General features: G+C 48.7%; 1 protein-coding gene across 8 annotated transcripts in view; it reads left to right on the forward strand.

The window, feature by feature from the left end:
* The first annotated feature begins 8,357 nt into the window (after positions 1–8,357).
* PC (pyruvate carboxylase) overlaps positions 8,358–26,808 on the forward strand; it is a 444,838-nt gene continuing 426,387 nt past the window's right edge. For 2 of the 8 annotated variants that reach the window (XM_077324995.1, XM_077325044.1), the window contains exon 1: positions 8,358–8,502. The gene's annotated coding sequence lies outside the window, so the exon portion shown is untranslated. Of the gene's footprint in view, positions 8,503–11,673; positions 11,878–12,005; positions 12,140–26,808 lie in introns of those variants that run through there. The other 6 variants (XM_077324966.1, XM_077325012.1, XM_077325023.1 and 3 more) reach the window with 5 other exon arrangements.

A 26,808-nucleotide genomic window follows, 5' to 3' on the forward strand; every position in this document is an offset into this window, starting at 1 on the left:
GCTCTACGCAGGATCAGCCCCAAGCATCCTAAAGCATCCAAGAAAAGTGTGTATCCAACCTTTGCTTGAAGACTGCCAGTGAGGGGGAGCTCACCACCTCCTTAGGCAGTCTATTCCACTGCTGAACTAAATTTTTTTCCTGATATCTAGCCTATATCATTGTACTTGTAGTTTAAACCCATTACTGCGTGTCCTCTCCTCTGCAGCCAACAGAGACAGCATCCTGCCCTCCTCCAAGTGGACCTCAGTGGAGTAGAATGCTGTGGAGTCCACCCTCCAAAATAGTCATTTTCCAGCGATTACCTGAAATAGACCCGTCTCCTGAATTTATGATGGGGGAATTAGCAGTTCAAGCAGGCAGGTGAGCAATGGGAGAGGGGCAACGAACAAGATCCCCTACGTCCAGCAAAGCCTTTGTCATACATAATGAGAGGGTGTGAATATGGGGGGAAGGATCAGTCCCAGAATGCTGAACAAAATGTGTGTCATTATTATCATTATGAAAATTTATATACCGCCCTCCCGGACAGCTCAGCGTGATGCACATTATAATTAGCCAACACAACACTATAATTTATACTAAAAATTAATTGCATTGAAATTTCAACACTTTACTAATTCAAATGTTTAAGCCAGTGGTTCTCAAGCTTCCTAATGCCGCGACCCTTTAATACAGTTCTTCATGTTGTGGTGACCCCCCAACCATACAATGACGCAAGGGTTCTTTCACAGAAATTAAACAGAAACTGACCAATGGCATGAAGATCCATTCTTCATGGTTATATATAAATTCTTTATTTTTCTGGGGTTTCTCTATTCAGTTCTGCCTCTTGCCACACCATGCTGATCTTGCTCTTTTCCGCTGCTCTGGAAAGACGAACGCTCCATCTCGATCTACCCTGCAAGGCTGTTGTGTGGATGCCGCCCACCCCCCCGGCCAAGCTGCTTGCCCTGCCTCAACCCCTGTGAAAGGGTCATTTGACCCCCAAAGGGTCCCAACCCCCAGGTTGAAAAGCACTGGTTTAAGCCATAATCAGCAGTTGTCCGGTCCTTAGCACCGGCTCATTCCAGATGTTCCCAGTGGGCATTTCTGTTTGGGGTTCTGGAGGGCTCAATAGAAGTTTTCTGACTATGTGCCTCTGTTCCAAAATCTCTTTCAGCTTGGGTGGAATCTGCATTACGGAAAAATTGCAAAAAGACTGCTAAAGAGAGCCAGTTTGGTGTAGTGATTAGGAGTGCGGACTTCTAATCTGGCATGCCAGGTTCGATTCTGCGCTCCCCCACATGCAACCAGCTGGGTGACCTTGGGCTCGCCATGGCACTGATAAGGCTGTTTTGACCGGGCAGTGATATCAGGGCCCTCTCAGCCTCACCCACCCCACAGGGTGTCTGTTGTGGGGAGAGGAAAGGGAAGGCGACTGTAAGCCGCTTTGAGCCTCCTTCGGGTAGGGAAAAGTGGCATATAAGAACCAACTCTTCTTCTTCTTCTAATAACAACGTCTTATTTTTCAACTCTGCATATTCGAGTATTTTTGGTGGAGGGATGGAAGGAACCTTGACTTGTGAAAGGGCATACCTTGAGAATCTGGTTGGTCTTTAAGATGCTGCTGGACTGGAGTCGAGCTCTTCTGCAGACCAACACGGCTTCCCTCTTTAAGGGTTCCTTTTGACATGGGAGTGGGAGGTACGGGAGCAGGCCCCTTATGGTGGAAAGTACAGTCAGGTTGATGTTGATTTCTGGAGGCCCCTTGCGGATTTCAAGGGAAGAGACAAACAGAGGTTGTGGGTCAGGGCTTGCTTGTCATTGGCAAGTTGGAACTATGATGGCCAAGGGGGTTGGAACCCTTGCTTTACGACAGGGGTAGTCAACCTGTGATCATCCAGATGTCCATGGACTACAATTCCCATGAGCCCCTGCCAGCGTTTGCTGGCAGGGGCTCATGGGAATTGTAATCCATGGACATCTGGAGGACCACAGGTTGACTACCCCTTTACGAGGAGAGGTTGAGAGAGTCTGTATAGCTTGGGAATGTGTAGCTTGGAGAAGAGGAAGGCCAGGGGTGATAGGTGTGTTCAACTGCATAAAAGATTGACATGTTGAAGGGGGTGGGGAGAACTTGTTTCCTGCAGCTTTAAAGGACTAGGAGCAATGCGGGCTGGTCTGGATGGCCCTTTGTGGTCTCTTCCAGCTCTGTCTGACTCTGAGATTTCACAGCAAGGAACAATGTTGTGTGTGTTTATGTATAAGCAGTCCCTGAGCATTTTTTCTTCTAAAAATACATCCGGGAGAAAGGTTTGGTGGTCCCAGCGAACTCCATGGCTGGGCTAGTTTTCTAGCTGGGGGGCGTTTTCTTCTTGATGATGGAATATTCTGGAATTAAATGACAGTGTGTTCTCCCACCTCAGGACTCCGCTGTTTCATTTTGCTGTGTCTATAGACCAGCCCAGAGGCTCTCTAAGCAGGGGGTGAAAAAAGAACGAAGGGGTACGAAAAAGAGTATGAAAAATATCCATCTCCCTGAGTCATCCTCCTGTCTCCTCAAAGTGGTTGTTTGCTTGCCTTCCAGAAAGGAAGGGGCTAGGGGAGAATGTGACAGCAGGGGAACGATGTCTCAAATCAGAAGACCCAGTCATTCTGCCCACGTGTCACCACAGGCTACACCACCAAGCTGGTCACAAGGACCTTCCACTTTTCTTTCCTTCTGCACATCGACTCCTTGTGACTTTGACTCAGGCTGTGTGGCAACCAGTTCTTTCCTTCTAGGCCCGAAGTTCTGCCGTGCAGTCCGGCTCATACGCTGATAAGTGCCTGGCGCCTTCCGAGGGGAAGAGAAACCATGTGGGGGATGAATCACTGGAAAAGCTTCATCTTGGCCTCCCCTGGGCCTGGCCTCTTCTGTCGTTTCTAGATTGCTGGCTGTTGAGGAGCCATTTTGGGAGTGGCCTCTGCCCTCACACTCACAGGGAAAGGGATTTTTGCAATATCCAAAATACCTATCATATCTAATCCTTATGCCCCTTGCAGAGCCCTCTGTTCTCCAGATTCTATTAGGCTGGCCTGTGTGAAGTTTACCTGGCCTCGACCAGAGACAGGGCCTTCTCAGTCCTGGCCCCTATTTGTTGGAATGAGTTCCCGGAAAAGCTAAAGACCCTGACATAGCTAACACAGTTCTGCAGGGCCTGAAAAACAGCTCTTCCACCAGGTGTTTGGTTGAGGCCAGGCCAAGGAAGATCTCAACCCTTTCCTCTAAGCACCAACCCTGAGAAATACGGCAGAAGAAAGGGACTATGTGGTGGGTGGGTTTTATGGTTTAGCTATGATAGAGGGTTGTATTTTAATTTATATTTTGTTGTGAACAGGTGCAAGTTGGCTGGTCCAGGAGCGGCCGTGTATAAATTCCGTTAATAAATAAATAAACGTGGCATGTTCAGTATTCAGAGTTCTTTGGACCACTCACAGTCATAAGAAGAGCCCTACAGCAGGGGTAGTCAACCTGTGGTCCTCCAGATGTCCATGGACTACAATTCCCATGAGCCCCTGCCAGCGTTTGCTGGCAGGGGCTCATGGGAATTGTAGTCCGTGGACATCTGGAGGACCACAGGTTGACTACCCCTGCCCTACAGGATCAGACCAGCAGGCCATCTAGTCCAGCATCCTGTTTTACCCAGTGGCTAACCAATTGCTCTGGATACCAAACAGACCTTAGGAAACAAGGTCTCATGTCCTGATGTTGCCTCCTACTGTTTTTGAACATGGAGGTTCATTTAGCTAGTAGCCATGGATGGACATCTCCTCCATGAATCTGTTTAGCCACCTTATAAAATCATCTCTGCCCACGGCAATTTCTGTGTGTGTGTGTGTGTTTGTGTAAAATGCTGCCAAGCGGCAGCCGACTGATTCTGTGGACTTTGGTGGATTGTGAGTGGGTGGGCAGAAGGGACTGTGTCAGTGCATGGCTCTCATGGCCCTTTCTTGCATGCCCGGGGAAATGCCAATTGCCACTTTGGGGTTTGGAGGCGAAATTTCCTCCAGGTCAGAGTGGCCAGGGATTCTGGTTGGGAGGGGGGGCATCATCTGGGCGTGGAACTGGGGTCACAGTGGGTGGGAAGGTAGCTGTGAATTTCTTGCATTCTTCAGGGGGTTGAACCAGATGACTCTGGAGGTCCCTTCCAACTCTATGATTCTATGATTCTAACTTCTGGCAGCCCCTCATGGGGTTTCATATTAATGCAAAGCTTTGCTGCTGGAGAAAAGTGCTTCTGCCAATTGCAGGATCATCCAGAATGTTGACCCATCCTTTCAGGGCATATTAAGCTATTCTGGGAAAGGATTGCCCCAGAGTTTGGAAATCAGGGCTCAGCAGTGTAATGCAGTCCAAGATTGTGGAGAAAGCTCTGTCAACATGTAGCTCTGGCTCTATCTAGTGGTGAACGCGGACTATGCTTTGAAGCTGGGTGAAATTCCCTGGTTAACCAAAGAAAAGGAACATTTTAGAGTGGGTGGTACGAGGCATGCATATTTACATCTAGGGCATTGTTGGACCATGTTGAGACCACAGTTATGAGTTGCTGGGAAAGGGGTTTTTACATTCTATTACTGCCATCTTAATTGTAATTTTGGGGGGTATTAATGATTTTTTAATGGGGTGTTTTAAATTGTTATATGATGTTTTATTAGTTAGATTTATATACCGCTGCTCCCAGCAAGCTGGCCCGTGGCAGTGTATAAATTAACAAATCCTTATCCATTGTTGTTTCTCTATATATTTATGAAACAGCCTAGGGGGTGGGACACGTCTGGCTTTCCAAGTTGGAATAGGGCCAATCAGGGTGCAGCCAGCTTTGCCCTGATTGGCCCTGCCCCTGCAGCTCCCACCCTCCGTCCCTGAACTCTAACCTCTTTGCTCTCAGATGCCTCAGTGCCTGCAGCCAGCAGCAGGTAAGGGGAGAGGCCCCGGGCAAAGGACCGTGGTGGAGGCCTTGCTAACGAGGGCCTCTTGGCCTGCTAGGCTGGGCCTGCTGACCAGCGTCTCCTGTCCCTGTCCCGGGCCTGCTAACGAGCTGCCCAGCCCTCACCCACCCCACTTGATCTGGCTGTGAGCTGCCGCCAAAAGCCACCTTAAGCTGCCTGGCCAGGGGAGGGGACCCTTTCAAGGCCCGAACCTAGTAAATAATAAATAATATATACACTGTGTCACTATGCATGCTCATTTACCTCCAAATGTTGCAAATCCAGGTACAGTTGCATTCTATGCAAAAACACAAGGACAGGACCGAGTCCACACACAAATCTGTGGGTGTAGCACAGGGCAAGAGCAGGTCAGGACATTGTCCCGATCCCCCGAGGACTTTGTCTCCTCACCTGGCCTCTTTATGGGCTCCTTTTCAGAGGTGGATAACCAGCCCAACATCCCTACAGGCCAACCTGTAGATTCAGGCCTAGGGACCTGTATGTCATGACAACAGGCAGGCCCACCACAACATTCTTGTTATATATCTCCGACTTATTTGAGTTGGTGGGTGGAGCATCGCCCTCAGGTAATGGAGGAGCAGCCCCCGGTGGCAGGAGCATATACAGAAGACTGATTGACCATGATTCTGTTCCATCCCCTGTACCATGAAACAGAAGAGGCTTTGTAGGGTACTTCTATGGATAACAGGAGATCTGACTCCAGGGTCACCCAACAAACACTGTTTTCCCTTTATGGGGAGCCCATTTTAAGAATGGACAAGGCAGTCGGTATCAAAGTGGTGACCTCGGATAACTGCGGCATTCCCCATTTCAGAAGGGCTGGGCAGCCTTTCTGTTCTGGTATGGCAGCAACCTGGCCCCATCCAGGCCACTCCATGCAAGATAGAGAATCTGTACAGGGTAAAGATGTATGAGCTTCTCTCTCCACATCCCTCACTGCCTTAACTAATAGATTCAAGTGGGTGCCCGTGTTGGTCTGAAGCAGCACAAGTCTGAGGAAGAGTCAGCCTGCACTCGAAAGCCTTGAATAAATCTTTGTTGGTCTTAAAGGTGCCACTGGACTCTGATTTTGTTTTTGTCTTAACTAATTTCAGAGGATGTGCTGATGTCCGGGTCCACTCCAAATTCATCCCTGATGGACAGGGAAAATCATAGAAACCAAGAACGTCGAGAAGAAAATTATTCTTTACCAGCATTGTATTTCTGCATGGCCAGCTACCAAACCATTATGGGAGGATACCGACTCTTGCTTTGGGAGAGCCTTTCACAATATTTAGACGAGCGGCTGGACAAGGCCAACTCCCTAATGAAGTTTATCCAGATGGAAGCCATTAAGCTTTCAAAGCAAGAGAAACATTCTTCAGACATGTCAGCAAGGTCTATGGCTTCGGACCTTTCGGCCACCCTGCTTTACAGAAGGAAAGGGTACACAGCAACTGGGGCCCCCTCAGCAGAGGCCTCGGAGGGAGCAGGGTCAACAACCCTTCAAATCCTGACTGACCATTCCAGTGGTTGTGCAAACACTCCGTTTTAGCGATAGGCCGGTGCAGTTTGCTGAGGCCTGGCACTGGTTTACATTGGACAGTTGGGTTTTATTGATTGTTGATAACGGTTCCCAGTTACAATTAGAGTCCCAGTCCTTTTGCCACTTGGCCTCTATGGCCATCCATGTAACAGGGTCTTTAATTGCAGGTTGAGCTGAATATACCAGGCCAACTATGAATGGTCTCTCCAGGAGAAATAGATCAGGGTAATTTTCAACACCTGGGGATACCCTTAGGTGGACCTACTTGTCACTGCTGAAGGCGCCAGAATTCTGCTCCCTAACAGGCAGTGAACTAGCTTCTCTTGGACCGTTTATGCACTGGAGGTTTCAATCCAGGCTGCAGGCTGGAGGTTTAGTTGCGGCAGGTTGCCCACCTCTTCCGGCACCCACACAGGGGAGAATTTGGCCCAGTACACCTCATCCACCCCCGATTTGTGCTCCTGCACGAGAGCTGGGGCAGTGAAGTTCCCAGTGCGAAACGGTCTTGGAGATGCATTCTCGAACCCTTGGACAGGTGCTTTGTCTTATGCATTCCCCCTATCTGTGAAGCAGGGCCATAGGGGAAACTGCAGCAGATCAAATGGACGGCATCCTGGGGGCTCCTTGGTGGCCCTGACAGATCCAGTTTTGAGAGCTATACAAGGTGGGCAGTGACTACATATTTCTTCCCCCAGCATCCAACCTGTTAATATAAGGGCCCCTGATACATCACAACGAAGCAAGATTACACCTGACTGCATGGAGAATTTGGTCTGGGAGTATTCTATCTCCCAGGGGTACTTCTATAGAAAGCGTGCTAATTTTGAATCTTGGGCTTCTGCTAAGGGGAATGCCTTTTAACCTGTCCACTGTCATCTATATTGGAATACACTCTGTCTTTACCACAAGAGTCTTCAATAAAGACTCACCTGGCAGTCATTGCAGCTCTCCATGAGGAAGGGCAGGGAACTACTGTATTTATACATGTGTCCTTATGTCCCCCAAAGGAAACTAAGATCTAGTGAACAAAACTTGCTCAAGATCTCCAGCCCCAAAGATATGAAACTGGCCTAGTAGAACGCTTTGCCTGGAGACATCAGGGCCCCGGTGGGACCTAAGATAGTTCTGTAGGGCCGGCAAAATGGAGCCTTAAGGCTGGTAATATTTAATTTGGCCTCCCTGCTCAAAACATGTCAAATTATCACCAAATTATCACTAGAAGCGATGAGACAGCTTTTGGATAATTTATTTTATGATAACTAAGTTATAATTTTAATGTTAGATTATGTTGTGTATTTTATTGTTTCTTTATATGTATATATGTTGTTACCTGCCCTGAGTCCTTGGGAAAGGGTGGGCTGTAAATATATATTTTTTAAATATTGCTGCTGCTGCTGCTGCTGCTGCTGCTGCTGCTGCTGCTGCTGCTGCTACTACTACTATTAAATTGGTTCAACATTTTTAAAAGAGGCTTTCTAAAGTTTTCTCCCACGTGCCCCATCTGGTTCCACAATGGTTACCTAGTCTAACAAAGTTCTCCTTTCCTGGTGGCCATCACCTCAGCCAGGAGAGTTAATGAGTTGACCCATCTTTTTCCCCACTTCTGAGTCACAGGCAGAAAAACCTTGCATACTCTCCTGTGCTATCTAGAATGAGCCAAACCTTTTCGTAAAGATAAAGCATTGTTTATTTGTTACTGGGGCCCCAAGCAGGGTAGAGCAGCATTGTCCCAGTCAATGTCCAGATGGGTGGTGGCTACCAAGTGCTCCTGCTATAGGGCAGCAGGAAAGACACAAAGTGAAAGCACATTCAACCCAAGTGCAGGGGGTGTTGGCTGCTATTCATCATTGGGTTTCCTTTGGGATATCTGCAAGGCAACAACATAGAACAGAAGATATGTTCGTTAGACACTATGCGCTGGACCTGAAAGGGAGAAACGAAGCAGAAGTGGGACAGGCAATTCTGCAGGCTCCGTTCCTGTGAGAGACTCAACCATCCTCCTCTGGTGAGTAGCTAATAGTCCCAATGTGGGGCTGCACCAGAAGATGAAAACAGAATGGCACTTATAAGAGTTGCAAAGAGAATTAAACTGGCCTCCAACCTGGTGGAATGCTCTGCCTAATGAGATCAGAGTCCTGTGGGACCTTAAACAGTTCCGCAGGGTCTGTAAGACAGGGCTGTTCCACCAGGCTTATGGCTAAGGCCAAGAAATAACATCAAAATTCTGGTCTCCCTACCTAAAATGTCCAACACAGCTAACACCTACCAACAACAACAGCTTGTCTGAAAGTGTGAAACTTATTTTAATGCTACAAGTTTTAGGATGTATGATTTTACTGATTTTATATTATTTATAAACTGTTGCGAGCCACCCTGAGTCCCCTGAGGAAAGGCAGCATACAAATGAATGGATAAATAAATTGACATCTGCGCAGACACACATTCCCTCCCTTCTACCTCACTGTGAGCTCTCACTAGGTCAGATGTTCAAAAAAGAGAAAGGGCATTAAAAGATTAGAATAGAATGTGAGGAATGTGGGAACTGAGGGAAAGACGATGCCATGAAATGCTTGGTAGGGGTTCCCATGCATGCGCTAGCTCCAAAAGAGGCCTGGTGCCCCAGTTTTGGAGTTTTGAACTAGAAACAAAATGTCCACGGCCAGCCTGCGCAATCGCAGTCTCAATGTGCGTCTGTGCAGAAGACATTGATGAACAACAGTTACAGGTAAATATGCAACTTTTCTTATCACACTGATAAACATAATTGTTCAGTTATGATTAATAATATTTAAAATAAACACAGAGAAGTGTGAAAGGGCCACAAAGAGATTTCATTCGGAAGCAAAGCAGGAGAAAACCTAACAAGATTTAAAAACAAACTCAGAATCTCATCGTTAGTAAATTGTCACAACTTGAATGGTAAGACCTGGTTGACACTTGGATGGGAGACCCCTGAGGAAGTCCAGGGTTGCTATGCAGAGGCTGGCAATGGCAAACCGCCTCTGTTTGTCTCTTGCCTTGAAATCCCTAATCCCAATTTGGCAGTGACTTGACAGCTTTGTGCACCACTAATCCATTATGTCCTGATGGCCCAGGCTAGCCCAATCTCATGATCTCATAGAAGATAAGCATGGTGGGCCCCGATTAGTTCTCGGATGGGAGTCCACCAAGGAATACTAAATTTATTATAGAAAGAGAGGCAATGACTCTTGCTTTGAAAACCCCTGGGCAGGGATGACCAAACTGCAGCTCTCCAGGGTGTAAACTGCATGGAGTTTTTATTACAATCCCAGGTCTATTCAGTCCCTGCTGTCAACACAGAATGTGATTTCCGTTTTGATTTGGGGCGATTTAAATTTTCCTTCTGCCGCAAGAAGGATTGATCCGGAGTGACCCTACCTTTATTGTGCGATATCTTAGAGTGCTTTTAATGCTTAATGTTTCAAGATTCTGATTAAGAAAGCAGGCTGTTTTGAATCTGGGCTCTCTTCCATGGTAGAGACACTCTGATTGGCCAAAATTGCTCATGTGACAAGCTTGGCTTAAAGGAGAAGCCCCTAATTTCTCTCAACTTCTGTCGGTCTTGGATTTTTTCTCCCTTCTCTGCCTTCTTCGATCCTCTTTCCCCCCCTTCTCCAAGAAATGAAAGAGGCTCCCTGCTTGGCTCCTCTCCTCCCCTTCAAGAAAAGAAAGAGGCTTGGCTCCCCCCCCCCCTTCTCAACTACCTTAACCACGTGCAGAACACTTTCCTGTTTCAATGGGGAGGGGGGGGAAGAGGAAGACCCAAGTTCAAATCAATCTGAATTCAACAGGATTGACAATGGAATAAAGTAAGTGCAGACTCTGCCCAGATGTCCACGGACTACAATTACCATGACCACCACAGACATCTGGAGACGCACAATTTGGCCACCCCTTCAATCAAAGGGGTGGATGCAGCTGTGAAATCAAACAGTGAATAACACTAAGCCAGAACGCAATGTTAGGCATGAACCGAATATGGAAGAGTAAGGATATCAGCCTTAATACAAAGCGCCAGCTAGTCAATGCCATTGTCTTCCCCATAACAACCTATGGATGCGAAAGCTGGACCCTGAAGAGGGAAGACAGGAGGAGAAGAGATGCTTTTGAATTATGGTGTTGGAGACTTTGCGAAGATTTGTAATATTTAACATAGCAACAGCAGGTTCTAAGCATAGTTATGTCACAGATTTAGATTTACTATTTCATTTGTTAGGAATAGGAGAGAAGTCTTGGATGTATATTTGTATTTATTTGTGATTGAATGTTAGATTGATGAATTTATGGATTAGTGATGGGTATGGATATTTTGTTTGATATCACAATAAAATATTTGAATTGGAGGGGAAAAAAAGAATGATAGTGTTGGAGACGAATTCTGCGAATACCATGTACAGCCAAAGTTACCAACAAGACATTTTTAGAGAGGAGCAAACCAACTATGTCATTAGAAGGGAAGATATTATGGCTAAAGCTCACTTACTTTGGACACATCATGCGATCAAACTGGCTAGAAAAATCATTAATGCTCGGCATGGTCAGCGGCAAAAGGAAACGTGGTCGCCAAAGGATCCGCTGGCTCGACACGATCAAAGCCGACACAGGGATGACCATGAACCAATTAAGAGAAGCTGTCAGAGACAGGGGCGCATGGCAGAGACTTTCCTATAGAATTGCCAAGGGTCGGACACGACTGGACGGATAACATCATCATTATCCCTAAAAGGTCTACATAAGGCACTTTCCACCGCTACCAAACCTCTTTTTAGAATCTTTATGAGGCTGAAAGATGCAAAGCAGGTGTAGAGGACACGGCTTAACTCAGTCACGACCTCCCTGCCATTTATAAACAAACGGGGACGACTTGCAAACTCAGCACTTTTCATTCGCCCTTTTGATGAATGAATCACCCGCTCGCCACGCCCCCTCCCTTTGCCCTCCTCTGTCATCCAATCAGCGTCAAAGAAGACGGGGCTGGAGTCAATCTTCGCAAGTGGCAGCCCAGTTCCCGCCTCCTTTCTCGTAGCGGCGGAGGAAGACGTCCCGCAAAGCGTCTACGATCCAATAGGGAGGAGATGAGGGAATGAGCAGCCAATCGGAAGCCACGGATCAAGAGGGTGGGGCGGAACCGCGGTATAAGAGATTAGCGTCGCGAAGAGCCAGTCGAAGCCAGGGGGAGGAGAAGGCGGCCAGTGGAGAGCGCGGGTAGGATAAATAGACGGGACTTGCAACAGCCAAGACCGGCGTGCCGACAAGCCAGTTGGAGCGAAGGGACGAGAGACACACCAGCCTATGAGAAGACGAGGCTCGCCAGAAGGGGCGGGACGCGTGGCGTGAAGGCGCCAGGCTTGAACTGCGAGTGAGTGACAGGAGGGCGGGCCGCAGAAGGGAGCGATGAGGGGGCGGGGCCGCAACGCGGTAAAAACGAAGGCGTCTCCGGGATGGACCAATGGGAATGCCCCGGGGGGCTCTGGCGGCGAATCAGAAGCGGGGTGGGCGCGGCCGTGGCCGGCAGGGCGAGGAAGCATCAGGCGCGAGCGGAGGCAGGAGGTTCCAGGCGGCGAGCAGCGGCGAGGGCGGCGGTGAGTAGCCTGCAGAGCGGCGCGGCGCGAAAACTACAGGCAGGTGACGTCGGGAGGTGCCCTCTGACGTCAGGCTGCAGTGACGTCATGGCCACCCTGTGTCGTCCTAGGGACATTCCTCGAGATTGGGGAGAAAGGGGAAGGGGCTGTTCTCCAGGCAGGCCCGAGGCAGCCGCCGGCATTCCCCCGCAGGGTCCCGCAGCCTTTCCCTTCCCCTTCCCTGCGAAGTTCCCCGCTTTCTTTTCCGCCCCGCTTGCTCAGTGTCCGCCTCGGCACTGCCGCCGCTCGGGGCTGTTGCAATCCCTTCTTTGCCGGACCTGCCCGCCCGCGCCCCGTGGCAGAGCCGCCCGCTGTGCGCCCAGGTGCCGCTTCCAGCCCAGAGGATCTTGGGAGAGGAGGGGCCGGGAACATCTGCCTGCCCTCCTGCTCCCGACCAGATAGGCAGCTCCAGATGTTCCGCTGATATGCGCAGGGCTTCTCCTCTTCCCAGAGCGCCTTGCTCTTCCCAGACCCTTTCCCAGCTGGCCTTTGAGGTGAGAAATCCCCCGGACAGTCCTCAGTGTATATGCAGCATAGCCGTTACAGTGCCAGGCTAGGATCTGGGAGTCATGAGTTCGAATCCCGACTTTGCCCTGGAAGCACCCTGGGTTTCCCTGGGCGGCTCTCAGCCCGGGGTTGATGTGAGGATGAATGGAGGAGAACCGAGTAAGCAGTTCTGGGAGAAAGGCAGGGTATAAATACAGCAAATATACCTTTGACCTAGTTTGTTAACTGTTTCCCTCCCGGTCCTGTCTTTTTCACTGTGTTGCCTGCTTCTTTTCGTATGGACCGTGTATGTGTGGCTTTACAGGGTGGAATAACTCAAGCAGCCCTCCAAAAACATACCTGTCGGATTCCTCCCCTTCCCCCTTGGAAGCTGATGGACCCAGATCATTATGCATAACTATAACAGGGTGGCATCGATCCATCAGTAGGATTGCCAACTTCAAGGTGGGGGCTGGATTTCTTCCAGAATGACAATCTTCAGACTACAAAGATTAGTTCCTCTGGAGAAAATGTGAACTCTATGACATTATGCCCTACTGAGATCCCATCTTCAAATCTTCAGGAATTTCCCTACCAGAGTTGGGAACTTTATCTGGCAGTGGCCTGAACCTCTGGTTCACAAGGGGGAAGGCCATGTTTGTAAGCCTCCTGGAAGCTGTATGTGGTTCGGTTTTGGAGATGGAATGTTGGACTAGTCCAGGGGTGGCCAAACTGGCTCTCCAGATGTCCATGGACTACAGTTCCCATGAGCCCCAGCCAGTTGTAGTTCATGGACATCTGGAGAGCCACAGTTTGGCCACCCCTGGACTAGATAGTCTGTTGGCCTGATTCAGGAGGGCTCTTGGTTCTCCTGCCATACTTTGATCCAGCCAACTCATTTCAGCCTTCTCCTGTAGGCATTGTCCTCCGGCCTATTGCCAACCTCTAGTCATGAATGCCAGGGCCTAAACCTGGGAGAGATCTTATGCCCAAAGATCACGTTCTGCCCCAGCACTGGCTTGAACGTGATGCCACTGCTGAAGCCCACTGCCGAAAATGCCCCTGAAGAATTCCATTACGCTCTGCTAATTGTGTACGTCTGCTTGTTTGCTTAATTGCTTTGCGCCTGCCTCACTGCTATTTGGTGGATTTTGTACTTTGCACCATGCGGAGCTTTTGGTGAAGAGTGAAATTCTCTGTCCTGCTGAATCACTGGCAACGATAGGTCGTTTTCTTCTCTCTTTCTCTGTGCTGTGGCAGGGCAATGGCCCATGTCCGTTTTACGTTTGTACTGCTTTCCTGTCTTGAGGCAAGCTGCTTCTTTGTTGCTGGATGTGCAAGAGACACAGGCCAAACTCCACCCACCCAATGAGGGGCTTGGCAAAATCGTGACTTCAAAAGTGGCAAACTGGGGGAAGGACAGGGTTGTGGAGCAGTTAGTGATCAGGGAGGCGTAGGCGGTGGGGTGCTCTCAGCTTAGTGAGTTGCATGTGCTGCAAGCTGCACTTTGTGAACTCTCCTCTGCAGAAGGTCTGCCCTGAGCATCTCTCTCACAGCCAAGAATAAGAATCAGGTGGTCCCTAAAGACCTCCTCAGCACACCCTGTTGGCATTTGGTCTACAAAAGGAAAGATAAAATACCAGGTGATAAGAAATAGATTTATTTTACTAAGTGCATGTGTGTTTCGCCGTGTATGCATCATCAGGGGGAATCTATAAAAACACCATTTTGTATTTAATACATGTAGTAGAATTGTTGTTTCATGTTCAATGTATAGTTTATTCATTTTACATAATATATTCAGAAAAAAACGTGTCGCGGTTAGGAGCGCCGACTTCTAATCTGGCGTGCCGGGTTTGATTCCCTGCTCCCCCACATGCAGCCAGCGGGGTGACCTTGGGCTAGTCACAGCCCTGATAGTGCTGTTCTCGCAGAGCAGTAACATCAGGGCTTTCTTCGCCGTACCTGTCTGTTGTGGGGAGTGGAAAGGAATGTGATTGTAAGCTGCTTTGAGACTACTTCCGGTAGGGAAAAGCAGCATATAAGAACCAACTCTTCTTCTTCATCCTGTTTTTTTAGTATTTTTAAAAATAATTTTATAATATTACTATGGGGTCTTTCTGCCACTGGGAGTAGCCCACTTTCCCCCTCGGCATTCGTTCTGGACAGCTCTTTGGTTTGTGCTTAGCTTTGTCCCTGAAAGCAGAAAGCTTTGGTTGTTTTAAAGGACTGTGCTTGTTTTCTAACTTGAGTCTTATCCCATTTGGCACAGCCTGAAGTACACAAACACACAGAGGGTTGTGATGAAAATATCTGGATGGGGGGTGGATGGGGAGGAAAGAAAGCCTGAAAATTCACTCCCAGATTTTAACATGCTCTCCCTTAAGAGCTGTGGCTCAGTGCTTGAGCACACACTTTGCATATGGAACATCCGTTCCTGGAATCCCCCATTTAAAAAGGCCTGTGTTCAAATGCAGGAAGGCCTCTGTCCGTGGAAGTCCCCAGAGAGCCAATCTGAGCAGGCAATTCCAAGCTCAATGGACAGTTGAGCAGACTCTGAGCAGACGATAATGAGCAAGAAGGATGGTTGGTCTGACTCGGCAGGAGACTGGTTTGTATGCCTGCTGTTTGTGCCCCCTCCCTGCCCGCGTTGGTGGCTTCACTTTTTTGCCCGGTCCATTCTGAAGCCACGTCCTTCTTCTTTGCATCCGGGCAGAGCGGAGCTAATGTTTTCCAACCAAGGGTTGGCCCAGGCAGGCTTTCCCCTCAAGTCAGGGCATGAACCCAGCAGTCACTGTTTATCGGAGATTTGATTTTGCCCTGCAGGCCAAAGCCTGTGATGAAATGCTCCCCCCACGGGATAGATTGGGAGCGTGTGTCTGTCGTCTTTGACGGCCTACGAATATCAGCGGAAGCAGGCCTCCTGGGATGAACCTAAACTTGATGCGTTGTCTGGATCTTTGCTTTGCCCCCCCCCCATTAAATATGTGTTGATTTCTAGTCCATATGGTATGCCCAGAAGCATGTGGGTGGTGTCTGAAAGAAGAGGCAATGGTAGAGATTGGCTTCAGGAGGAGACGTTCATAAAAATCAAAGAATCATAGAGTTGGAAGGGACCATACAGGCCCTCGAGTCCAATCCTCTGCTAAATGCTCAGTCCTGATTTTTTAAAATTATCTATTGCATTTCTGTGCTGCCCCTTCCGGTAGGCTCTGGGTGGCTTACAGCATTATTAAATAGCAATTAAAACATATCATTAATTAAAACATTTAAAAATGAAAGGAATTATAAAATGTGTTAAAATCTTATGAACAGCCGCCTTCTGTCCAATGCAAGGGTCAGGGAGTGCGGTGTGGTTATACCTATTTGGCATCTAATGTTGTTCTTATTTAGTTTCTGTATAGGATGGCCAGTTTTGCAGTTGAGCGATGTACAGGCCTCAACGACAGGTCGGGCGGAACAGCTCTGTCTTACAGGCCCTGCGGAACTGTTTGAGGTTCCACAGGGACCTAGTTTCTTCTGGAAGAGTGTTCCGCCAGGCCGGTGCCGGGTCAGAGGAGGCCCTGGCTGTGGTTGAGGCCAGATTCCCTTCCCTGGATTGGGGATCCTGAGCAGATTTTGTGAGCTTGAGCCAGGGGTAGTCAAACTGCGGCCCTCCAGATGTCCATGGACTACAATTCCCAGGAGCCCCCTGCCAGCGTTCGCTGGCAGGGGGCTCCTGGGAATTGTAGTCCATGGACATCTGGAGGGCCGCAGTTTGACTACCCCTGGCTTGAGCGTAAGCTACTTTGGGAGGCAATCCTGCAGGTACAATGGTTACAGATTGTTCCGGTTGCCTATAGAACTGCTGGAAAGGCCAGTGGAATGTTGAGGGGTAACCTTTTAGGATTCAGTCCTATATTTTCCTTCACGGGCCATATTCTGAATGGCAAACTGTTTATCTATTTAGATATTGATATCCTGCTTCCTCCCCACCCCCAGGTAGGGACCCAAAACTGCTTTCAACATTGTTCTCACTTTCTCCATTTGTATCCTCAACCCTGTGAGGTAGGTTAGGCCAAGAGTGACCGACTCAGCAATCTTCCATGCAGTTTGGCCAACCTCTAGGAGGTGCCTGGAGATGTCTTGGAGAGAGGCAGCTTGGGGTTGTGTTTAAGAGTGGCGGCTTCTAACGTGGCAAGCTGGGGTTGATTCCCCGCTCCTCCACATGCAGCCAGCTGGGCAACCTTGGGCTGGTTACAGTCCTGTTAGAGCTGTTCTCACAGAGCAGTTCTGTCAGAGCTCTCTCAGCATCACCTACCTCACAGGGTGCCTGTTGTGGGGAGAGGAAGGGAAGGCAATTGTAAGCTGCTTTGAGACTCCTTTGGGTAGTGAAAAGTGGGGTATAAAAAACAACTCTTCTTGCTATTACAGTTTATTTCTGGACCACCCAGATCAGTTCCACTGAAGGAAATGGCGCCTTGGAGGGTGGCCTCTATGGTAATATACCGTTTTGAGGGTCCTCCCTTCCTTATCCTCCACCCTCCCCAGGCTCCACCCCAAAATCTCCAGGTATTTCCCTACACAGAGCTGGCAATCCATGCCAGAGGTTGGATTCGAACTTGGGTGTGTGTGTCTCTAACCATTGTACAGTGCTTTTCCGTTTGCCAAGCATGCCTGCTGTATTCTCTGACTTGGAGCCCAGGCTTAAATTAACCATTACACGAAATGCAGTCTGCTGCTTCATACGCATTTTGAGGAAACTTTACCGATCTTGAAAACAGAAGGCCAGAGGAAAGGTTATCCCTTGATTTTGTGGCCATGATATTGCAAGGATGCCTGCATCTAATGGTCTGTCCATTCTCTATAAACGTTGTGCTTCTTTTGCGTGTGGATGGCGTCTTGGCTGCTGATCCCGTGGTCTGCGTGGCTGGCCACGGAGAGATGTGCAGGGCCTTTGCCAGAGAGCTGACATAAGGAGATGTCTCCCGTCTGTGTACGCCTGGTGCTGAAGGCTCCTTGCCCAGCTAGAAAGCCCCTAGCAATCAGGAGCAGGTAGATAACAGCCATGGGATGGGGCCAGGAAAGGCAGCTGAGGGGCTTTCTGGCTGGTGGGAGCTGTTTGTTTAGAGCAGCCCCTGAAATAAGTTTTCAGTCTTCAAGGATTCCCAGAAATGATGCCAGCTGGCTTACACACCCCCCAAAAATGATGTCACCGGAAGTGACATCACCACTCACATCCTTTGCCCCCTGCCTTTACTACTACTACTACTACTACTACTACTACTACTACTACTACTACTACTACTACTACTACTACTACTACTACTACTACTACGGCAGCTCTGCCTCATGTTGGCTTGAAAGGAGGACAGGAGCTAAGACGGCTTGGACCACCCATTCCACGACTCAGCTAACTCCCCCCCACACGCACACTTTGAGTTTTACACGCAAGGCCTAACCACCAAGCCCTCTGGGCAAAGGCAGCCCATTCCTTAGCTTGTGGCCAAGCCAATTAAAGCAGGATGGAAAATGTGCGGACCCCTCTGGACGTCCTGCGGACCTCCAGGAGTCTGCGGCTCTCAGGTTGGGAATCCCTGGTTTAGACAGAGCTTGTCTGAGAGGCCCCAGGTAGGAAGTCTGAGAAAGAGCCTGGCCCATCTGTGAGAGAGAGCGGCCTCCCTGTTGTTGCCTCATCGGCAGGCTCTTAAGAGCAAGCACATGACAGGGTTTTGGAAGCTGAGCTGGATGAGCCACTGCCCCTTGCCCAGCAGGGGAATTTCCACATGAGGGTTCATGGGTTGGAATTTCCTTCTGCAACCTGTTATGGTGCCGATTCCTCCTCACCTTTAACATCCCTCCTTGGTCCAGCCTTTGCCCCGAAACTTCAGGCGTTCTTCATGCCCTGGCCATTTCCTCCAGAGAACTCAATGCCTCCTTCCTCCTCTTCCCATCCATGGTGGCGACAGCTCTCTCCTGCCCCCCAGGCTGGCTCAATAAGGTTTGGGGTAGTTTTTCTAGGAAGGGGGAGGAGGTGTCTCTTGCTGGCGAGAGCCGGCTGAGACTGGGAGGCCTCCTGCTGCGACTAGACAGCTTTGGACGGGACCCGTGATGGCCATTCAACAGGGCTTGTTAGCATTCTTTTCTGCTGTAAAACTGCACAAGGGGTCGGGTCTGCAGCTTCAGAGACAGCAGGGGTGGACGGGTGGGTGGAGAGAATCGTCACAATGCACCATTGTTGCAGGCCGTGGTTCGGCTCCAATCTGCTGAGGAATGTTTGGAAAACAGGTCAGGGTCAGAAGGGGACGTGAAGATAACCTAGCTCAACCCCTCGATTAAAGCTCTGGTATGGTTTATCCGCTCTCTATCTCCCCTCTCCCGGGAAGGGGGTGAGCAACTGTACCCGGATTCTCAGTCTGAATATAGCAAGTGGGTTATTCTTTTCGTGCCTTTGCTGTTCATAGTCGCTTTGTGGTGTTCGGCCAGAGGTTCCTACGGAGCTTTCAAGCAAGGCATGAACGCAGCTGTTTTTGTCTCTTGCCGGTCTTCAGTGCCTGGTGTTCAGAGGTGTGCTGCCTCTGCACATGGAGGTTCTGTTGGAATACTAATGTTAGTGATGAATTTTGCTGTACGCTTGAGAGCTACTGACCCAGATGAGCATTGGATGCAATAGCAGCGAATCCCATAAGAACAAACAGCTTTGAAAGGAGAATAAATAGATTCATGGAAGATAGGCCCATCAGTGGCTATTAGTTGCAGTCTCTGTGAGGAACCTCCACATTCAGAGGGACTAAACCACTGAATCCCAGAGCTAGGCAGCAACATCAGGGGAAGGCCACGGCCTCCATGTCCTGTTGGCCCTCCAGCGGAACTGGTTGACCATTATGTGAGAGGATGCTGGACTAGGTGGACCCTCACTGGTCTGGTCCAGCAGGGCTCTCCTGATGTCCTTATGAGGGGAAGGCCTCAGCCTCCCTGCCCTGTTGCTGGCCCTCCAGAGGGAAAGGCTGGCCACTGTGTGATGAGGCAGGGGGCTGGACTAGATTGACCCTCACTGATCTGTCCAGCAGGGCTCTCCTGATGTTCTTTTAAATTAAGCAATGTGTGAAGAAAGACTTTCTTTTTCCTTCCCAGAACTCCCAAATTACGAGAGCGGCCACAAATATAGTCTCCAACCAGTGCATAATTTTATACATTTCTATCACGGTCCCCCCCAATCTGTTTTTTTTCACCCCTGTAAATTGCCAAGTCAACTCTCTGTGACTGGCCAGCCTGCTTGCTCAGCACCGGGAAATCGGCTGTGAGTGCATGCCAATGTTGTTCTCCTGTCTGTCACACCTCGTCCCTCCCCCAGCCGCCTCCTTTAAACTCAATAGTATCATTGTGGAGAAGATTTTTCTGGGCTGCGCATGAGGCTCCCTTGATGTCTCCTATCTCCCATGTCAGTTGGCCCCAATTATCGTACAGATCTGGAAGGACCTGCATTGGGGCATCTTTCAAGGTCACTATTTTGTGCTCCTTGTAAATAAAAGCATTTGTTATCTACATTCAGTTAGAAACCTTTCCTTTTTGTTCCTAAAATTCAAACCACTGTCACTTAAGCCATCTGCAAACTTCTGCAATACCAGGCCGTTTATCCGAGGTAGGCTCAGTAGCTCAAGATAAGCTTTACAAGAGGTCAGTGGTCATTTGACACTCAAGGACTCCCAAGCAGTGCAGGTCCTGAGTCTGATGATGCCCGAATGAGTAAATTTTTGCAGCGTTGACGTTTGATTAAATGTGCATAGCGCTGGGCTTTGCAGCAGAAGCGATGCTTTCAGAATTGATCCCAAACAAATGATAACTTCAAATGCTAAGTTTCGTATTTCTGCTTGATCTCAGAATCTGTTAAATACCTTCCTTATAAAGGTAAAGGTAAAGGTATCCCCTGTGCAAGCACCGAGTCATGTCTGACCCTTGGGGTGACGCCCTCTAGCGTTTTCATGGCAGACTCAATACGGGGTGGTTTGCCAGTGCCTTCCCCAGTCATGACCGTTTACCCCCCAGCAGCAAGCTGGGTACTCATTTTACCGACCTCGGAAGGATGGAAGGCTGAGTCAACCTTGAGCCGGCTGCTGGGATTGAACTCCCAGCCTCATGGGCAAAGCTTTCAGACGGCTGCCTTACCACTCTGCGCCACAAGAGGCCCTCTACCTTCCTTATACTACTTACTAATTTACCACTGATTTACTTTCTGCCTGTATTTTCAACATTGTTCTCACTTTCTCCATTTGTATCCTCCTAATGACCCTGAGAGGTAGGTTAGGCCAAGAGTGACTGGCCCAGCAATCTTCCGTGCAATTTTGCCAACCTCTAGGAGGTGCCTGGAGATGTCAGAGCGAGCCAGCTTGGTGTAGTGGTTAAGAGTGGCTGCTTCTTATTTGGCGAGTTGGGTTTGATTCCCCACTCCTCCACATGCAGCCAGTTGGGTGACCTTGGGCTCATCACAGTCCTGATAATTCTGTTCTCACTGTGCAGTTCTGTCTGAGTTCTCTCAGTCTCATCCACTTGCCTCACAGGGTGTCTGTTGTGGGGAGAGGAAGAGAAGGTGATTAGCCACTTTGAAACTCCTTCAGGCAGGGAAAAGTGGGATACAAAACCCAACTCTTTTTCTTCTGGTATTTCCCATTTCATTATGTCTGGGGAAGTGTGTGTACACACAGAAGCTTGCACTTTGAATAGAACTTTGTTGGTCTTAAAAGGTGCCACTGGACTAAAATCAGACCAAAATGGCTACTATTTGTTTATTGTTTAAACTAATTTAAATAATTAATTTGTAATTTAAATTGTATACTGCCCCTTGCCTTATGGCTACTGACATGGATCTTTCCAGAGGTTGCTTGCCAAAGCAAAAAGTTTTGAACAAAGTGTGAATCCAGTGGCACCTTTAAGATCAATAAGAGTTTTATTTTGGGGTTAAGCCTTCATTTGCATGGCCACTTCTTCAGATACACTGAAACAGAGTCACCTGCCATTACATATAGGCCGAAGGTGTTGCCAGGAAGGGCCAATTAGAGCCAAACTGCATAACTAACTTGGCAATGAATACAGCTACGACTGGATGAAGGCGCTTGATAAGGCCTGTGAATAGCAGCAAAACAGCAAACAGCTTAATAAAGGATTTTACAGCAGATGCAAGAACAGAATGTTAGCACGTGCCGTGAGATAAGAAAACGATATGTCTGAAGCCATGGGTTTTCCATATTTTTCTTGAGTGTCGCAATAACTTATAACTCCATAATCTTACTTTCTAGCTGGTTTCTAAAGATCTTTTGCAATAGAATGGCTGCTTTGAGAGCACCCATTGCATGTTCAGGAAGCTCGAGGCAGTCTCCTACAGTAGCGGTCCGCAACCTTTTTTAGGTTGCAGCCCGTTGCCAAGGGGTGGGGGGAGAGGGCAACCAGGGGGCACCGCGCATGCGCAGCAGCCCCCCGCAAACCAGCTTCCCCAGAAATGATAAGTGCAAGTCAGGGCAGTAGTTGTTGGACTCCTGCAAGTCCAAAGATGTTTTTTCTGAAAGAGGCACACCATTGCCTCTTTTAATCCCTTTGGGAATTCTCCTGTTGAGAGGGAGAGGTTGATTATTTCCTGGAAAGGGGGGGGAGTCTGGTGTTCATGAAAGCCTGGTGTGCACAGTGTTAGAAAACGAGCTAGGGATTAAATGAGGCTCCTCTGAAGTATATGTTTGTCCCCCTGTGTTAAAAACACTTTAGTGTTGGACTCCCCCCCCCTTACCTGCCTTAACAAGAAATGACGCAGTTTCTCATACTGTGAAACCAAATTTTTGATGCCCATTGTGGGTTTTTTAAAATGCAGGAACGGTGTTAGACAAGGCTTAGTAATTCTTCTCTGAAACGGAATGGTTTTCTGTTCTAGAATTATTTATTAATTCTAGATTTCTATACTGCCCTTCCATATGGCTCTGTGCGGTTCACATGTAATACTGCAACAAATATAACAATCATAACATAACCCGTCAGAAAGAACAATGTTTAAACAGGAACAGGAACATTGACACACCTTTGGGTGTCTGCCAATCAAGTCTGCCGCATGTTGTGTCTACTGGGAATACTCCTAGCAAGGTGCTTCACTACCAAACTGCTGTGCCCCATTCCTGTAGCTCTCCCTCTGAGCTTCCAAAGCAGGCTTTCGGGACGTACAGGCGGTTCCTCAATGTTTTCGCATCTGCCAAGCTGTTCCATCGAGGAACGAACCCCCAGATCCTTTTGGAAGTGGCATGCGTTCTGTCTGCAAAAAGCAGAAGGGCGCATGAGTCACGGCAGCATTCCAAAGCATGTGGGCGTCAAGCCAATGAGCAGTGCCTCCTTGTGCCAGGCAAGAAGAATGGCTTCCTCTGAAAGTCCGGGGCAGCCGAATTCGCACGTTTCCCTTTGACTGTGAGCCCAACGTCAGCCAGCTGGTTGTGTGTGGAGGAGTGGGGAATCAAACCCAGTTCACCAGGTTAGAAGCTGCCACTCTTGACCGCTACATCATGCTGGATGCTTGTGGGCATCCAAAAGGCTCTGGATCAGGGGTAGTCAAACTGCGGCCCTCCAGATGTCCGTGGACTACAATTCCCAGGAGCCCCTGCCAGCGAATGCTGGCAGGGGCTCCTGGGAATTGTAGTCCACGGACATTTGGAGGGCCGCAGTTTGACTACCCCTGCTCTGGATAGTCGTTGAGACAGACCTTGTCCTCTGGAGAAGGATAACCTGTTTTCGGGCTATACTACTTAGAGTGGCCAGCAGGTGGGGTTCCTCCAAACCAAATTCTTCCTGCGTTTAGGAAAGCGAACATTATGGGAGCAACTTCTGCTAAACCCCTGTTCCTGATGTGCTAGCTTTCTGTGGGCAGGGGAATTCTATGAGAAGGAAATCCCTTACACTTGGAAAGGTTGTCAAGAGGAAAAGATTCCCATCTGGCCTTTTGCTTAATATGATGGTTTTCTCTAGTGTTTATTGTCTGCCTTTGGAGATCTGAGGCGGCTTATGTGTAGTGAGTCAGTAAAATCAACAAAATGGGACAATCAGGTATTTTAGGTATTTTAGACATCTGGTACCCCCAGAAAGAAGTGGAGCATAGCAAGACAAGACATCAAGTGGTGCAGGAATTTCATAATAGGTTCCTACGTACCAATAGGGTCTATGCAGCAATGTAGACCAGGCTTTCTTATACAGCCCCGGAAGGTTTCACCGATTGGGTGGGAGTTAATTTTTAAGAAATTATGGGATGATGTGTCTGTATATGATAGGCCTGGAGGGGGTGAGGCTCGCCACACATGGTAGCGACTGGAGTCGAGAGAGTTAACTGCCCTTATTTTAACTTAATGGGGGACGGGAGAGAGCAGCATAGGCCTGCCTGGCCCAGTTTCAGCCAGCTCCCACTGCAGCTCCTGCTGGTGAAGAAGAGCAAACTGGTAGCCAGCCCAGAGTACAGGAATGGTCCTGTTCACAACTCATCTGAAAGTATTTCTCTGTGCTGTGGGAGTGGCCCGGTGATGTCACATCCACTGGGAGTGTCTGGGTGATCACTTCTGGTGACATGTGACTTCCCGAGGCGTGGCAGAGAGGTGTGGCCTGCTGACATCACTTCTGGGGCTTCTCGAAGCCTGAAGAATGTTTCAGGGGTTTCTCAACAGTAAAAAGGTTGAAAAAAGTTGGCGTAGTAGACCATAGCCTTAAGCGTTTATCCAGGTAAGTTTGTGAACTATTTTGCCCAGGGCAACTCTGTTGCTGGCATAGAAAAGCCTGCTCGAATAGAATCATACAATGCTAGAATTGGAAGGGGCCATACAGGCCATCTAGTACAACCCCCTGCTCTACGCTGGATCAGCCTAAAACTTCCAGGATAAGTATCTGTCCAGCCGCTGCTTGAAGACTACTGTGGATTTCCACCCCACCCCCATCTAGCTGATATTGTTCTGCACAAAGATTTAAAGCCATTACTGTGGGTCCTGTTCTCTGCTGCCAACAGGAACCTTTCCTGCCCTCCTCCAAGGGACAAACTTTAAGCCCCCCTCCCAACCTCCTCTTTTCCAGGCTGAACATTCCCAAGTCCCTCAGCCTTTCCACGTAGGGCTGAATAGGTCAGTTGTATAGTTTGTGGAAAGCCACAAACTATACAACTTTCCTGACCTATTTGGACAGGCCATTCCACAAGGCAGGAGCCACACCATGGAGCATTAAAAAAAACAACAGTAGAATCACCTAATTAGGTGATTCCCCCCCCCCCCACCTGTACTCTGGAATGGTTATCTGGCTTGATTGCTCAGGTGAGAACAAGGCCAAATGCAGCCAAGGTGCCAAGAGTGGAGAGGTGGTAACTAGACTCAGATGGAAAGGGAAAGCAGCTTTGGCTGCCTCTGGTCAGGGGTAGTCAATCTGTGGTCCTCCAGATCTTCATGGACTACAATTCCCATGGGCCTCTGCCAGCAAACACTGGCAGGGGCTCATGGGAATTGTAGTCCACGGACATCTGGAGGACCACAGGTTGGCTACCCCTGCCTCTGGTGAAGGAAAGGAAGTCTGGTGTGTCTTGCAGGAGATGGAGGGGGCAGGCTGAACAGGAGGAGGGGGAGAGAGAGGATTCCTCTTGGCAGAAGGAGAAAAAAAAAGAAGAAATAGGGGGGAAATTGGCCCATCAAAGGCAAGCGAGTTTAGGAATTTGTGTGCTATGATGCTTACCAGAATTGGATTTCCCCTTTCTGTCTTCTGTAGATAATTCAGCCCTGCCTGTTATCTCCATATTGCTTTGATCACAGAGAGTTTTTAGAATATTCTCCTTGCTTGGCTGATGGCATTCCTATAATGTCTTTCTATCCGATGGTTACTGGTTTCATTTGCTAGGTAAATTATGACTTGTGAGGTAATGTTCTTTTTTTTTCCTTGTTATTTTCGGTTGTTTCTTCTGTTGTGCAAATGTTTGTCTTTGTAGTTTTTTTTAAAAATTGATCTGTTGTTTTAGAAGTGTGACAAATTGCAGGGGAGACAAAGCTGTATGGCAGGGGTAGTCAAATTGTGGCCCTCCAGATGTCCATGGACTACAATTCCCATGAGCCCGTGCCAGCATTTGCTGGCAGGGGCTCATGGGAATTGTAGTCCATGGACATCTGGAAGGCCGCAGTTTGACTACCCCTGCTCTACGGCATTGAGTGGGTTAGTGGGGTGTGGGCTGGCTCCTGCACAGTGTCCAACCAAGGTATGGCCACAGCTGCCTTCTGGAAGCTGAGAGCCGTCCGTCTTTGTGTACCCAAGGGCTCAGTAAAGGACCATTTCTGTAAGGCAACCGGAGATGGTCTCGGGAGTGAACGGTTGCTGTTTCTGGCCAGTCTTGGCCAGCAGGCCTGGATTGCTGTTTGCCAGGTCCTGCTCTATTTTCGGGAACTGAGCAGGTTGTCAACTGTGCCAAGGCATTTCCCAAATCAACCTGTGCCAAAAGTACAGGAATGAAAACTAGTGTTGACTGTGTTTGTGTATATCAAGCATGTCTTGACTGGTTCAGGAACTGGAATTCTGTTTCTAGTATGGATTCAGGCAAATAATTACTATTTTGGGTAATTTGCCTTATTTCCATGTTATGGTATTGTCCCCCCAGATTAGTTGATAGTGCGAGTTGTGGGACAGGACAGAAGGTGAGCAACGCAGAGAAGCGCCAGAACCTGGATCCTTGTTCAGCAATTTATTTGTTATTATTTATTTCATTTATAGGCCACCCTTTCCGGTCAGATTGAGGGCAGCGGACAACAATTGTATTAGAGCATTCCGATAAAACAGTAAGGTCAACAGAAGAATAAAACAGATAGAAACAATATTTTAAATGCACCACTTGTGTTTCATTTCATGGCCTTACTTCTATCTATGTCTGTCCGACCATTTTAAGGTAGGAAACTGGAGTGGGGTAGTTAATTTTACTTATTTGCCCCTGGCCTCATTCGTATGCCTGGTGGAAGAGAGCTGTTTTGCAGGCCCTGCGGAATTTGGATAGCTCCGTCAGGGCTGAGTTTCTTCCGGCAACATATTCCACCATGCCAGGGCCAGTGTCGGAAAGGCGCTGTCCCTGGTCGAAGCCAGGCGCACTTCCTTAGTGCCAGGAACCACCAACATACTGGCATTCATTGATCTTCGTGTTCTTCGAGGAGAGAAGCAGTCCCTTAGAGAGAGGCAGT

This window comes from Paroedura picta, chromosome 1 (assembly GCF_049243985.1).
Source record: "Paroedura picta isolate Pp20150507F chromosome 1, Ppicta_v3.0, whole genome shotgun sequence".
In the NCBI taxonomy this organism is placed as follows: domain Eukaryota; kingdom Metazoa; phylum Chordata; class Lepidosauria; order Squamata; family Gekkonidae; genus Paroedura; species Paroedura picta.